The 13,796-nt window shown below is 41.5% G+C and overlaps 1 protein-coding gene across 1 annotated transcript in view; it reads left to right on the forward strand.

The window, feature by feature from the left end:
* AFF3 (ALF transcription elongation factor 3) overlaps positions 1-13,796 on the forward strand; it is a 556,703-nt gene that overhangs the window by 186,997 nt on the left and 355,910 nt on the right. The gene's annotated exons all lie outside the window — the stretch shown is intronic.

Raw genomic sequence — 13,796 nt, forward strand, 5'->3', positions numbered from 1 at the left:
GTACACTAGGCGCCTTCCAGCTGTGTTCACGCAGACAACCCCAGTCCTCTCCCTGGGGATTTGACCTCCGAAGCCCGAGCCTTAGCTCCCAGCCCCAGCCCGTCCCGGCGGGTGAGCAGACAAGCCTCTTGGGCTGGTGAGTGCTGGTCGGCACCGATCCTCTATGCGGGAATCTCTCCGCTTTGCCCTCCGCACCCCTGTTGCTGCGCTCTCCTCCGCTCCGAAGCCTCCCCCCGTCTCCACCAGTGAAAGGGCTTCCTAGTGTGTAGAAACTTCTCCTCCTTCACAGCTCCCTCCCAGAGCAGGTCCCATCCCTATTCTGCTGTCTGTTTTCCCTTTTTTTCTTTTGCCTACCCAGGTACGTGGGGAGTTTCTTGCCTTTTGGGAGGTCTGAGGTCTTCTGCCAGCGTTCAGTAGGTGTTCTGTAGGAGTTGTTCCACATGTAGATGTATTTCTGGTGTATTTGTGGGCAGGAAGGTGATCTCCGCGTCTTACTCCTTCTGCCATCTTGAAGGTCTCTCCCTCGTTAGTAGATTTTTAAGAGCATGAAATGCGACGCGGTAGTAGTCTAATTTAAATTTTGTTAAATGGACCAGGATGTTCCCAGAATGTTTCAAACTTTGCCTTTTCCTCATTGTCTCCAAAGCTAGATGAAGATGCTTTGAAAACTTCATGCCTTGTCAGTCAACATGCTCATCATCAGAAGATACCCAGCAATGTAAAGGGCATGCCAGGAAAAAAAAAAAAATGAAAGAAAGAACAAGACTCTATATCTTAGTTTGTTAACTGCAATTAGAATATACTTTTCAAATAATAGGAGAGAATTGCTTGGTTGAAGGAACAGTAAATTACTTATTCCCTTTTGAAAACTACACTGAAAGAGAAAAGCTGGGTTTTCTTCTTTCCTCCTTTTTTGTATCAGTTGATTTGCACTAGCATATCACTATTCAGTTCTGTAAGAATTTGTTAGGATTTTTTCTCTTCCTAGACTTTTATTTCTGTAATATTTTCATATAGTGGCCAAGTAATAAATACCCAACAGAAATTTTTCGTGCTTTTTGTGGAGCAGTTTCTTTGTACATAGCAAACTACTGTCATCATTCACTTTACTTACTAGGTAATGTTGTATCTTGTGTAGAAATATATATTAGCTGATACAGAATTCTGGCTACCATTAATGAGATAGATACCCATTGCTATCACATATAATCAGAGTCTTGTAAATTCTGACACTTTTTGGTTATTTTTTAATATCAGAAAATCTGGCGGTATATTTAGTAATTTGTCATATAATCACTGAATTTTTGTGATTACATGATATGATATATGATTATATGACAAACTCTTTAGAGGGTGCAGGAAAAATAATATATGGTCCCTTCCCCTGAAGACCTTAGCATCTAGCCAAGAGAGACAAGGCTGGAACGCAGGAAACAAGGGTAGAACTCAAGCAAGACGGGGTATAATCGTGTGCTCCTTGTAAGTGTGTCGAGCAGGGCAAGGATTGTGAGTATTCGGAGGTTCTTGTGTTTGCTTCTCCCAAATCCACTCCTCTGACCCCAACCACTTATTGCCAAGGAAGCTCACCTCTAAGAACTGCATCAGGCTCTCCTGCCCTTTGGCTTCCAGTTGAGCTCAGCCAATGGGGAGATCAGAGGGAGGGAGGAGAGTGAGGTCCCATCTCCTCCCCTCCCCCCCACCTCCTCTTTACTAGGGGGGCTCCGGCCCTTCAGGCCAAGGAGTAGTCACTACTCCCTTGTGTTCCTAACCTCAGGCCTGTGGTTCCCTATCCAGTACCATGGGGCAGGCAGTAGTCCCTCTGTTAAACTCTCATCTGCCTGGTCCTAGCTTACCCAGTCTGCCAGGACCCTGTCTATACAGTGGGCTCCAGGAGTTAGGGCAGGTTGTATGAAGGTAAGCTCATGCCAGGCCTTGGAGGTCAGGGGTCTGAGAAACAGGGAGCAGGGTGAACAGAGCAGAGACATGCAGAGGTGCAGATCTTCTAGAGATATCTGGCAGTTCTGGTCTTCAGGAGGTGGCATCAGGAAATCCCTGGCGTTAAGGGTCAGGCACTCACTTGTGCAGGGATCTTTGCCTTCTGGCCTTGAAGGACGAGGTTCTCTCACAGTCTCCCCCGAAGTGCAGATTTGAGGTGACTGGAATTGATGACCTAGGGAGTTGCTGCATTTGAAATGGAGCTCATCATTCCCTGAGGGAGCCTTGCCAGGGTGAGTTTGCTAAGGGCATGATTGGAAGAGTGGGATTTCCAAGGACCGAGGTGTCACTAGCTTCCTGCAAGTCTTTGCTTATGCTGTCTGGGCATCCTGAAGGCTCTTGCAAAAATCTTGCTCTGAGCTTGTTCCAAAAGCATGGACATTTTTGGACCTCCCTTCTCTGTCTCTGCAAATCCTTCTCTCTTTCTCTCTACCCCTCATTCTAAGTTCATTTTTTCAATAGACATTAGATGGCTGCTGTGTGCCAAGTCCCGTTTTAGGTGCTGGGTATATAGCAGAGGACAAGGGATGTAGAGCCCCTTACCTCCCAGGGCTTATTTCTATTGAAGGAGAGCGTAATATGCCTAACTACATAAATAAATGAGAGAGTTTCAGAGTAGTGGGTACTGTGAAAAATAAAGTGAGGGGATGGAGTGATGGGCTAGGAAGGGAGGGAGGGATCGTGGATAGGGTGGTTGAAGAACACTTTTGAAGAGGTAATGTTTCAGCAGAGAAGTGTATGCAGAGGATTCAGATAAGGGAAGAGCATCCTTAAGCAGAGAATTTTTCTTATAAACTAAACTCGAGTTTAGGGCAACTCAACTTTGCAAAGTTGTTGTAAAGAGAGAGAGATGGTTTGGTGACCACATCAGGAATGGCTGCAAATATGAAGCAAAAGTAGATGCTGTAGAAGTGAAATCAGGCGAAAGTGTGAGGTGAGAGACAAATTAAACTAAATCCTGAGTAGCAAAGACATCTGGCAATAAGAAAAACAAGGAAGAATGCAAAAGACAGAACTTAAGTTGCAGGGAAAATGAACAGGGAAAACAGGAAAGGCCAGCTGTGAAATTGCTCTGTTTATGTAGAGGGAAGTGACTGGATAGAGATGTTAATGGTTCTGCTTCGGGGATGAGACACAAATCCATGGAGCCATGTGTATTCCAAACTACCCAGTTTTTAGCCTATGATATATCTGAAATATACAAAACACTAAGTTAGCAGGATTCTCTTATCAGTGTGGTTCTAGATCTTATTTATAGGAAAGTAGGAGGAGCAGTTTGGTTGGAAGAGAAAATCAAGGGATTTATCATGATGCTTTGTTTTTATATAAGTGACATTATTTTTCCTTAAATGTAAATTATAGAAAAATATAACAAACCTTAAAAAAAACTTTGAAATGTTGAATATCAGGTTGCTTTTGCTGCTTTTTTCTAGTTTTATCACCACAGGCTATATTAGCATCTTAAGATGAACTTGAGATACTTTTTAACTTGAAAAAAATATTGAAATACTGAAAAGTACATAGAATAATATAGTAAATACCTGGATACATACTATCCAGAAATAACTGATTCATTTCGGCTATTCTTAATGAAAGAAATAAAATATTATAATAATTTACGGGGCTACATAATTTGAGGCCTAGGGAAAAATGAAAATGTAGGACCCCATGTTAAAAAAATTATTAAGAATTTCACTAAATAACTTAACGGTCATATTTCCCATATGTGTTTTAAATTGCATAAATGATGCTGAACTGTCCATGACATTGTCTGACTTGCCTTTTTCGCTTGACATGATTTCAACATCTATCCCTATTGGTCCATGTGGTTCTATATTTTTTTTCATTTTAACTACTGTTAGAAGTTAATATATAGCATTTTAATTAACCTGTTCCATTATTAAGTGAATGTTTTTCATCTTTCCACATCTGTATAATTTTAAGACACTCATTTTGAAATAATTTCACCCTTAAAAGTTGCAAGAAGAGTCAAGGAATTCCCTTACACCTTTCACTCAGATTCCCCAAACATTAACCACATTTCTTTATTTTTCTCTTTTTCGCTCCTCCCCTCCTCTTCCCTTCCCTTTGCTTCTCCTCACTTTGCTTCCTATATGTGTGTATAATATAAAATACATTGGCATATGTACATACAATTTTTTTGAACCATTTGATAATAAGTTGCGGACATGATGCTTATTTATTCCTAAATACCTTGGTGTATATTTCCCCCAAAAGAAAGAACATTCTCTTATTATAACCACAGTACAGTGATCAAAATTAGGGATTTAAAATTAAGACAATGCTATAATCTCTAGACCTTATTTTAATTTCTCAAATTATCCTAATGATGTCTCTCTTTCTTTTTCTGGTCCAGGATCCACTTTAAGATCATTTAGTTGACATGTCTTTTTAGGCTCCCTTAATAGGCATCAGTTCCTCAGTTCCTTTTGTCTTTCATGACCTTGACATTTTTGAGGACCAGAGGCCAGTATTTTATAGACTGTTCGTCAATTTAGGTTTCTTTAATGTTTTCTAACGATTAGATTCAAGTTTTGGGTTTTTGGTAGGAATGCCATCATAGGGGTGCCAATCCTCTTCAAAACATCACGTCCAGAGGTCCATGATATCAATTTCTCCTGTTACTGGCGGTATGAACATCATCACTTGGTTAAGGCGGTATCTGTCAGGTTTCGCCACTGAAATTATTAATGAGTAGCATCAGTAAGTATCTTTGAGACCATGTCAGCACCTTATTTATCATCAAGCTTTCACTCAATAGCTTTAGCATCCATTGATAATTCTTGCCTGAATCAGTTATTATAGTGGTGCTTGCCAGATGGTGGTTTTCTAATTGCATAATTACCACTACATTTATTAGTTGGCATTCCTCTGTAAGGAAGAGCTTCCTTTCTACTTTATTTAACCAATATGAATTCATGGATTTTTATTTTATTCAATGGTTTATAACTGATTATTTCATATTATTTCACTGCTCAAATTATCCTAGATTTGGGCAGTGGGATTCCCTTCAAGCTGACTTTTTTACATCTGACATATCCTCCTTATTCCTCATTATTTCTTTTTCTGGTACAGCACAATGTTCACGGATCATTCTGTAATTCTCCAACCCCAGACCTGGAATCAGCCATTTCTCCAGGCAGCCCTGGTTTTGTTTATTGCAGAAATGGTTTTTAGAAACCAAGATCTGGGCACTGTGTGTACTCATTGCTACTAGGACCTTACCTTCGACAAAGCTACTAGATGATATAGCTATCTATCTGTATAATAATGCTATATTAAAACAGATATATAAAATACATATATGTACACACATCTGTAACTACTTCACTATCTATCTAACATCTATCATCCATCCATCCATCTTATTTATCTACCTTTCTATCTAACAAAAATTAGGGTTCACATTGATACCTCTAATTCTAATCCAATTCCACAGGGATAATTCTAGTCTTCTCTCTTCCTGTATTCATAGCTCCCTTTTCTGACAGGGAGAAACCTTGTTCTTATTATCCATAATATATTTACCTTTTTTTTTTTTTTGCGGTACACGGGCCTCTCACTGTTGTGGCCTCTCCCGTTGCAGAGCACAGGCTCCGGACATGCAGGTCCAGCGGCCATGGCTCATGGGCCCAGCTGCTCCGCGGCATGTGGAATCTTCCCAGACTGGGGCACGAACCCGTGTCCCCTGCATCGGCAGGTGGACTCTCAACCACTGTGCCACCAGGGAAGCAATATATTTACCTTTCTGTTCAGTATTAGAATGTGCACACACACACAAAGATTCACATGGATAACACATACACCTGTGAGGAAAAAAGACTACCAAGAGTTTAGTATTTGTTTAATATAATTATTTAAGTAACACCTTGAAACTTAAAATACCCATAATGATTTATTTTGCTGATGGATGTGTGAATTTGACAGAGCAAAAATCAATCCCTAGTACAGAAACCATAAGCTAGGAATTTGTTTCCCTGTGTTATCATTTGGGGATGTATGACCCTGTGAGTATCTGCCCTTCAGTAAATGTATGGCTTCCTGATTAAATGCATAGCCCCAGGTCTCTTCCGTACCCTAGTGATTTCTGATTTTCAAGGGATCATTTGGTGAGAAATGCAACTACATTTATTCAGGTTAAAAATATGACCTTTTGAAAGTCTGTGTGATTGGAAGCTACCCTAATGGAGAAAAATCTTCATAATCAGTGGTGCAGAGAAGTAATTTACTGGGTCTTAATGGGAACATACAGCAGAGTTATAAATATGAAGACATGTTGTAATCAGTCACGTGGTGTTTGCAAGCACGCATGCCTCATGTGTGACTTTTAGCTGATAACTTTTGCCCGTGCAAATTACCAAGCGATGTTTATGGACTGTGTTTGTCATGAAGCATAAAACTGTAGTTAAATACAGTACAGAGCTATTGATCGTTAGTTTCCTGGGCAAACATTCTCCCATGGGTCACGGTAGGTTTTTGCCATAAGCCTCTCATCATGCTAGGTTCTTACGTTAATAAATAGAGCAGCCTTCCTTTTGCAGGCTAATCACCTGGAGAGACCAAGTTTCCCTATTCCTTAGTAACGTGAATGCAGCCTTGCCCTCTTTGGTGCTGAAGAGCCATGTGTTATCCCACTGATCTCTGAGTCACTTCCACGTGCCACGGGATGCTGTGTCTGAGCCTCCTGTCCTTGATGCAGGTGAACTGTTCCTCTCTTTCATTGGGGCGCATTCCCTTGCCAGTCATTATTTTGTGCTTGTAAATTCTGGCAACTCAACAAGACAGTCCTGGTGAATCAGCAGAGGAGTTAACCTTTACCATCCAGAGCTTTAAACGTGTTAAATTGCTTTCAAGTACCCAGTGCTTCTTGGAATTTCACATCCCAGCCCTAACAGTGTGGGGTTCTTTACCACCTAGCCCAGGTTTTACCTTCGTGGTGCACATTTCCCAGGTACACAGGTCCCCTCTTCCAGCCCCTTGGCTGCTATAACTCAGTTCACCCCATTCGGGTACCACTCAGCATCCTTTCAGGTGGATGATGGCAGGTATGATAGCTGCTGCCAGGTATAGCAGCTTATTTTTTTTTAGGGAACATTTTGCATTGATACATCACTTACGATCTGTTTTTGTATGTAGTTTAAGTGTTGATCTGTAAATTTCAGTATGAATCTTGGGGCACAGGAAACCCGTAACGACTACTCAACCTTCCTGCTTGGAATTTTGCCATGTCAGTACTAGCTTCCAGACCCAAATCCTTTGTCCTGCCTGTCTGAGTGAACATAAAAAGAGCAAGTCTCGAAATGGGCATAAACGTTTGATGAAAACAGTTTCATCTCTTGAGGTAGTCTGTAATTTCCAATTTCTACGGAGTTTTTGAGAGTATTCTTTTTCTTATAAAAAAATTTTTTTTGTACTAAATCTTGGTACGTTCTCAGGCTTATAAAAAGTAACACCTAGAAATGATAGATCAATGGTTGAAGGAGATTGGCATGTGATGGCCACACACAGAATCACCCAGACCCTGGATGCCACACCTCCTGCAGTCCACTGTCAAAGACAAAGCATCAGACTGCTGGCGGAATAAATGGACTGATATGCTCCACTCCAGGAAGCCCAGAGCCCAGCAGCTCTGACTCACACACTGCGCTGGGTTATTTTACTATGCACACAAATCAAAAGCTTTTAAAATACCCCTTTCTTAGCATTTATGGAAAAGCATCCTTTTTAAGATTTTTCAGTGAAACTTCACCAATCATCAGAGTAGCCTTGGATAAGGAGGAAGGAATTGTAGAGTCCCTGATCATTATTTGGAGACATATGTGATGTGAGCTCTAATTAAGTGTTTTGCTCTGCCAAACAGCAAAGTCATTCAGAGCTCCTGGAATGACCATATTTAACTTAGTCTGCCAAACCACAAGGCTACTCATAGGTCTCTTATTCAGAGATGGATATGAGGTAACTTACCAAAATTCATACAATTATTAGTGAGTAAAAGTAGCCTCCAAGTTGACTCTGAGATTCCTGGCAACCAAAGTGAAAAGGGAAACTTGAGGGGCTTCAAGGGTCATTTGACCTTAAATATGAACTCAGTCACTTAGGAGAAGCAGAGACTTTTCTCACATTGTGGTCCAAAAAAACATTATTCCTATATATTCTCGTAGACACTGATACAGATGACAAGAGACATTATTCCTATATATTCTCGTAGACACTGATACAGACGACAAGAGACATTATTCCTATATATTCTGGTAGACAGTGATACAGACGAGAGGATTGTTTATAACATCCTTGCAATAACTATAAATTTTCATCTAGATGTTTTTGTTGCACCCCTTTGTGCATATAGTGATCCAAATGCTAAAATGCGGTACAGTGGTGGTAGGGGATGAGTTATTGCTGTTTTATCTCTTCCCTATCTAGATCTTCCTTTAATGCTTTACTACAATATCCAAATGCTACTATATAATACAGTATTTTAAATTATTAATCAAGTATAGTTTTAAAAAATATGCTTGGGAATGAAAAAATATGCTTGGGAATGAAATGAACAACAAAATTGTTAACTAACAATACTTAGTGAATAAATAATGAGAGGGTAGTTTTTTATCATTGCCTGAACAGAAGTATGTTTATTTCCAAATCAAGCATTGAGCGCTTTTCTCCTGAATAATCGTTTTAATGCAATTAATATTTAGCGGGTAGTCTCCGTAGCAGAGCAGAGCATTGCGGTTGTGTTCCTTCTCATCCACATCAGCACATTTTATATTCTGAAGTTCATCTAAGATTGCACATGTTGCCGCTGTACATGAAAAGATCATTTTTAAACATCTTTTGATCAGTGACATAAGTGAAGGGTTGAGAGTTAAGTTCAGTGGCACATAGGTGACTTCTTATTGGTTTTAGACTGGTAAGCAGGAGGCCAACACAGAGTCAAAATTATGGGAAATGGGAGAAAATGGGCAAGTACAGGCCACATGAATAGAAACAAGGGCCAGGTAGGCAGGCAGATAAGCTGTAAGCATCACGTGGTCCTAAGTCCAGTCCTCGTTCGTTTGACTTAAGATGGAGAGGAAGGAACCAAGTCCCTCTCTGCGTAGGAGGAGGAGAATGAATGGTTGAGCTGTAGTAGTATAAGGATGGATATAGTAAACCCAAGGTTGAAGGTGGTTCGTAAATATTTGTTCCCTATTAACAGCAGGATTCCTCAACAATTCAGAATCTCTTATTAGAAGGCTGAATCCAGCGCTAGCTACTTAGGATGAGAAAGAATGAATAGTAAAAGCTCCACAGGCAAGCAGATGAAGTCATTGCCGGACTGGGTGCATGATTCACAGTGAAGCATTCAGGGGGTGTGGGTGACTTAACCTGAAGAGAAGAACAGGCTTTTCTAAACTAGTGTCTAAGGAGTGATACTTCGGTAATACTGGAAATACGTCACTATTATCTTGCACGTAGAGTGACTGAGTTTTGCATGAACTTGTTAATTATGTAAAATAGCAAAATTGTACACAGTGCAACAGAACTGGGCTAGTCTTAGGCAGATTCCACAGATTTTACCTAATTTTAACATCTTTTTATCAACGACATGATAAACACGTGAGTGACCTCAAGTATATGAGTAGGTTATCCTTGAAGGATATGCTTCCCTTAAGGAAAAAGGAGCCCTAAATTACAAAAGGAGAAATGGAATTAAATGCTTGCAACTAAGGGGTTAGGGGAGGTTGATGTTCAAGAATATGGTGCATCAGATGTTTGCCTGGCGTGTAGTATATGACTTGAGGGCCCTGCATAGTATTGGCACATAACAGCCCCTTAACCATTAGTAAGTATTGCAGAGAGTTGGCTTATGCAGTTTTGGGGAATGGCTAGGCAAGTACAGAGTTCATAGGACAGGCCGTCAGGAAGAGCAGGCTGGGAACCCTTGGGCAGGTGCTAATGCTGTAACCCCCCAGTGGAACTGGTGGCATTTGTTCTTCTTCAGGGAAACCTCACTTCTGCTCTTAAGGCCTTTCAACTGATTAGATCAGGCCCACCTAGATTATCCAGGCTAATGTTCTTTGCGTAAAGTCGCCTGATAGTGGATGTTAACAGCATCTACAGAATACCTTCACTCCTAGATGACCGTTTGATTGAGAATCTGGGGCCTGCGGCCTAGCCAAGCTGACACATACAGCTGACCATCCCAAATAGGCAGGAGTAAGATTATGTTTGGGGCTGACGTAAAGCACCCACTTGGTAGTCGCAGAGTGTAGGTGAAGGCCAGCTCCGCCATGTCCTGGTTCTTTGCCTGCCAAGCATGCTTCTTAACCTCTCTTGGCTTTCGTTTCCTCACCTATAGCATGGGGTTTGTGGAGTTCTTAGGCCAATCACATGAATAAATGGTGTGATAAAAGAACACAGTTAAAGGCTTCGGATGCAAATTAGAGCATTTTATATTCACATTGTTTGGAATGGCGTCCAGAAATGTAAGAATGCCTAAAAATCAACCTGATGGAGTAGCAGGGAAGAAGTCGGAGTATTTTGGGGCCTGGACTTTAAAAAGCTTTTCTTCTTATGTCTCCAGACACACATTAGTCAGACCTGGTTTTAATATTTTTTTATTGTGCACCACAAAGATTATCAGCTTATTTATCCAACACAGAGAATTGGGGAAAAAAACCCAAAACAAAACAGTGAATGGGCCTGTTTTTCTGATGGCAGTGGAAGGCATGATACATGACAACATCTGTAGGAATACCAAATGGAGTCATTAGGATCTACGCCACTGGTATGAGTACCAACTGAATCCGTAATGTGGACCTCTTCACATAATCTATTAGTAGAGCGCTTAATTGTTCTGTTGGTTTATTGCAGCCCTTAACAAGCATGGCTGGTAGTAAGTAGACAGTTAAATTAAACTCATGAATATCTGTTATAGTTTTAAAACTATAAAATGGCAACAAAAGCCTTACACTGCTGTTTGTATCAATGCCGTGGAGTACACGAAGCATCTCTCTCTTGCGGGTCTGAAGCCAGGAATAAACACGCCAAGAGCAAAGGGAACAATTCACTGGGGCCATTCCTCCTTGGCACTTTACAATAATCGACATCTGAGATGGTAAGAGAGGAAGCAATAACCGACGAGGTGATCTTCATTTCTGAGAGGGAGGGAGGGAGGGCAGAGGGGCAGGCATGAAGCATTTTGTGTGTGAACGTGAGGCAGGTGTGCTGAGCACCGTCTTTGCCCTTACGTGTGGAGGGCTTCCAAGACTAAGAGGGCTCTTATGTAAGTTTCAGTGGAAGCTTTTCCCCAAAGGAGCAGAGTTAGGCTGGCAGGAACTTGAGCAACCGTCTTCAGGGCAACTCCTTGAAGACTTGGGTGCCAGCAGGGAAAAGGAGCAGCAGAGCTTCCTGGGTGGCACGCCATCATCAGATGCCCTGCAGAGTTGTAGGCAGCACAGTTCCATCCCTCGAATGCTCCACGGGGGAGCATGGTTTATGGGCTACCCCAGTGTGGAGACCAAAGCGGTAGAGACAGTGGGAGGAGCAGATGCAGGAGAGTGACAGCCCAGAGGAGGAAGCCAGGGGCCGCGGAGGGAAAGGGAAGAAGCCAGAGGGGCAGCAGCAAAGAGGAGGGTGGAGGAAAGGGAAGGCAGGCCGCTGGGGCACCAGCTACCTGGGCATCATTCCGGAGCAGCCGACCAGCATGGCCGCAGGCAGGGATGCAGGCACTAGGGGTGCAGGGGGCCCTGTAATTCTAGACCCTAAAAGCCACCTAGGAAAGAGGACCAACCAGATGATGTTAGTGATCCAGACAGTCTTGTAGAACTGGCCACGGTCATTTGGGACCTTCTTTCCCCCTCCAAAGCGGAAAGAGAGATACCTGGGGAGTCTAGCGAAGGAGGCCAAGGCAAAGTTGATTGCTGAAGAAACAAAATGATGAAAAAGATAGGGAAACATTGCTACTGATATTGCTTGCATTGAAAATGTATCAATAAAAAAGAAAGCCCTCTCGTAACTGAAAACTCTACAAGGCCGCTAAAACAGAGCATGAAAGTATTGGGTTGGCCAAAAAGTTCCTTTGGGTTTTTCCGTAACAGCGTATGGAAAAACCCAAATGAACTTTTTGGCCAACCCAGTATTTCAGATTTCAGGGCCTGAGACTGCTGTATCAACCAGTGCTTGCCTGCCAAGATATTGAGAGAAAAGGGTGTAAAATAAGTTAATTCAAAATCAAACGAAAAGGGCCCCAAGCCAGGGTGTATTTTTGGATAGAACTTTTTTCCTGCCCTCTCAATTTTACCAAGTGGAATTCTTTCAAAAATACTGTCCTATTCAACCTTTAGAAACGAAGGATTTGACATTTAATGGGAGATGTGCATTTTATTCTGAAGAGAGAACACGGTGACCTTGCTCCGTTATTCTCGAGTCCAGACCCTGTTTTGCATTGTGTATTGAGTACAGAGGAGACAGAGTTACTTCAGACCTGGTGGACCTGGCATTTATACGTGAAGGTCAAGGCTTGGGAAGGCCGTAGCTTCCACTGCCAGTGGACCATCAGATGGCAAAACTATCAGAGATGACATTACCAATGTCTGGTTTCATACTCGTGAACCCATGAAGGCAAAACAAGTGGGAGGAAAAGGGAAGTTTTCAGATGAAGGATAAAACTCCTAAAGAAGATGTGTAAAGTGATTAACTAAAACTTAGCCAATTTAAGCAACAAATGAGAAGTTATGGAACTCTCTTCATTTATAAAAGTGCTCTCTGCTGGGAATATCTTAAAAGGATGTCAGCTAACATAAAAGAACTATACTAGAGGAAGAACTGTTCATGAAATACATTGAGGTTTGTGATTGGTAGCATCAGCAAGTTGTCAGCAGTTGTGAAATAGGGCATTTTCCCATTCTTATTGACAGGATTCAAGACATAATCTAAGGGACTTCCCTGGTGGCGCCGTGGTTAAGGATCCACCTGCCAATGTAGGGGACACGGGTTCGAGCCCTGGTCCGGGAAGATCCCACATGCCGTGGAGCAACTAATAAGCCCATGCGCCACAACTACTGAGCAGGCACTCTAGAGCCCGTGAGCCACAACTACTGAGCCCGTGTGCCACAACTACTGAAGCCCACAACAAGAGAAGCCACCGCAATGAGAAGCCTGCACACCGCAACGAAGAGTAGCCCCCACTCACTGCAACTAGAGAAAGCCTGTGCGCAGCAACGAAGACCCAACGCAGCCAAAAATATAAATAAAAGAATTTATATATTAAAAAAAGACATAATCTAAGGCGTGTTTGGTCACATTAAGATAACCCAGACCTTTGAGATAAGTCTGATATAAGTAATGAGCTTAAAGTAAAATTCAGAGGACAGTGTGTTGCAAACTATGTCAGAATGGCATAGCAGGGCGGTCATTTTAAAATCTAGTTTAAAAGAATCTCATCAAATTTATAGATGATTTTATTTGCATATTTTAAACCTGATTGTTATCTATTTATGGAAGTTTATAAAGAGTTATCATTCTAATTTCCTGAGCTACAATTTAAGAGACAATAAAACAACTGTTACTCTTTAAAACCCTTAAAACCTTTGATCAGTGCCCATCATTTCTATAATTTTCCTCTATGCAAGATACTTATTTCTCTGTGTTTTAAATATTATTACTTTTTCCTTCACTCAAGAAATATTTATAGAATGTTTACTATTGCCAGGCACTGTTCCAAATGCTGGAGATAAAGCAGAAAGGACTCGATTCCTGTATATCACTGATTTCAAAATGCACATTTTCTCACATTT

This window comes from Phocoena phocoena, chromosome 14 (genome assembly GCF_963924675.1).
Source record: "Phocoena phocoena chromosome 14, mPhoPho1.1, whole genome shotgun sequence".
Taxonomy (NCBI): Eukaryota; Metazoa; Chordata; class Mammalia; order Artiodactyla; family Phocoenidae; genus Phocoena; species Phocoena phocoena.